The sequence below is a fragment of the Dreissena polymorpha genome, chromosome 9, assembly GCF_020536995.1.
Source record: "Dreissena polymorpha isolate Duluth1 chromosome 9, UMN_Dpol_1.0, whole genome shotgun sequence".
Classification (NCBI taxonomy): domain Eukaryota; kingdom Metazoa; phylum Mollusca; class Bivalvia; order Myida; family Dreissenidae; genus Dreissena; species Dreissena polymorpha.
The window spans coordinates 87,244,944-87,247,095 of NC_068363.1; the positions used below are offsets into that span (position 1 = coordinate 87,244,944).

Consider the following 2,152-nt stretch of genomic DNA (forward strand, 5'->3'; position numbering starts at 1 on the left):
CAGTTGAATAGTTTAAAGAAACATGTTGATGTCTAAAAAGTTATTACACATAAAATAAAACTGGTATAGCAACTGCACGCTTGTATGCTATTGTAATATTTAACAAGGAATTTAATTAATTCTTCATTTTTGGTTAAGTTCTTTTATTTAGGAAAATTACTAAACTTCAAACGAAGATATCATTAAATTAATTATGTTTAATAATGTAATGTCATGCACGCGTGCCGTTGCTATACCAGTATTATTTTTAATTTCCACTATTTAAAATAATGAAATAGCAACCCCAAATATAGATAAACTGGGTCCATAGAGGGGATATTTTCATCTTATGATGTCAGATTATGTCACAATCAACAAATATTATGTACTGTTAAGAACAAAGTGTTTTTTTGTATTTAAATAATCTAAAATACTATTGCTAATGTATCACAGTATATGTATAACTTGCTATGATTTATATTTCGATTTTTTTTTCAGAACAATATTTGAAAGTTTTATATATTTGGACTTGTATGCCTTACAATTAAAACTGTTAATTATCGGCTTCTTTAAGATACAAAAAAATCATTATTCTATATCCAATAAATTCATCCAATCGGCATTCTTCATATGTACCACGTGACCGTCCAATATATTCCGGTATTGGATCCAAAAAGTCTGTATTTTTCCATATTGGACAGTTGAGTACAAGTGCACTAAGCAATTGTTTTATAACGATTAAAGCCGTTACCGAGAAAAAGTATCCGAATGTTCTATAATCGATTCACAGGGGCGCTTGTCTTGAAAATAACATAGATGCAATTAAGGTAGCGCACCCCTAATGATTTCCCGCGATTTATTTTGCGATCATTGCCGATCTTCAATGATCGGTTATTTCCGAGAGATGCATTTTATTTTTTTCAAACTTCGAATTTTGATATATGTTTACGCTATTCCTTTAGAATACATTATTTTCACAATAAATATTTAATTTGATCAAAATATCATCTGAAAAAATACGATTTCGCGATTTCTTCAAAGATCGACGAGCCTTTTTACCTGTTTATTTATGGATATGTAATTTAAGCTAGCACAATTGTGAAATTGTCGTGGCCGAGTGGTCAAGGCGATGGACTGCAAATCTTTTGGGATCTCCCGCGCAGGTTCGAATCCTGCCGACATCGCATACTTTTTGCGACGCGTTATATTTTTTTTTCTAACGTAATTTGATTTAATATAGCGTATATGCTATGTTTATTGTTAAATATGTTGAAATTTTATGCACATCCTTCAATTTTTAGAATTAAAACTACGTTATGGCTAAATTGTGTGATTTACTGCTGAAAATACGAATGATGCATGTTGCCTTTTTTATTTTTATTTCAAAAAGTAAATGGTAAATCTGTCTATTTCTTGGTATTTTTGCTGTAAATAGTGTTTCTATAAAAACTACGTTTAAAATATAACTTAAATGATACTATTTTGAATTTTATGACACTTTGTTTTTAACCGATTCAATTTTTACTTGGCTGAAATAACTTACATTTCATGGCGCTCTTCCATAGATAAAAATTTGTAAAAAATAAATGTCTGAAAAAGAATACTTATTTCATGTTTTTTAAACTTTAAACACCTTTACTGCATCTGTAAATACCAACTGCATGCCCATATATGGAAATTTGAATGAATTATTGAACTTTTATATACCTCATGGGTGAAAATATACTGGACAAAAGCCGAGCGTGGGGGTGGTTTTGAAAAAATCGTTTTTTTTTTTTTAAAGCATGGAAAGCCTACCTACAAATTTGCATGTAGTTCAGTGAAATGATGCTGATTAAGAAAATAATTAATTAGATTATATTTGGATATTTGCCCATTAGAGGTGCGCAACCTTAAAGCATTTTAAAATCAAAATTAAAATGAAACAAAGAGCTGAAGAAAGGGATATAGAATAAAAAGCTTATTAGACGTTTAAACTGTACAATACGTGATATATTTGGACTTGCACACTGTTTGAAGTCATATTGGACTCGCCAAACGGCTCGTCCAATATGACGTCAAACTGTGTGCTCGTCCAAATATATCTCCGTATTGTACAGTGAAACGTCTAATAACCTATAATTATTTATTGTAATAACATTTATTCAATTAAATGATTTGTGTGATGTTTTCG

The 2,152-nt window shown here is 30.0% G+C and overlaps 1 non-coding gene across 1 annotated transcript; it reads left to right on the forward strand.

Annotated features, from left to right (window-relative positions):
• The first annotated feature begins 1,082 nt into the window (after nucleotides 1–1,082).
• On the forward strand, nucleotides 1,083–1,167 carry Trnac-gca (transfer RNA cysteine (anticodon GCA)). The gene has a single exon. It is a non-coding gene; the product is annotated as a tRNA-Cys (tRNA).
• The last annotated feature ends 985 nt before the right edge of the window (nucleotides 1,168–2,152 follow it).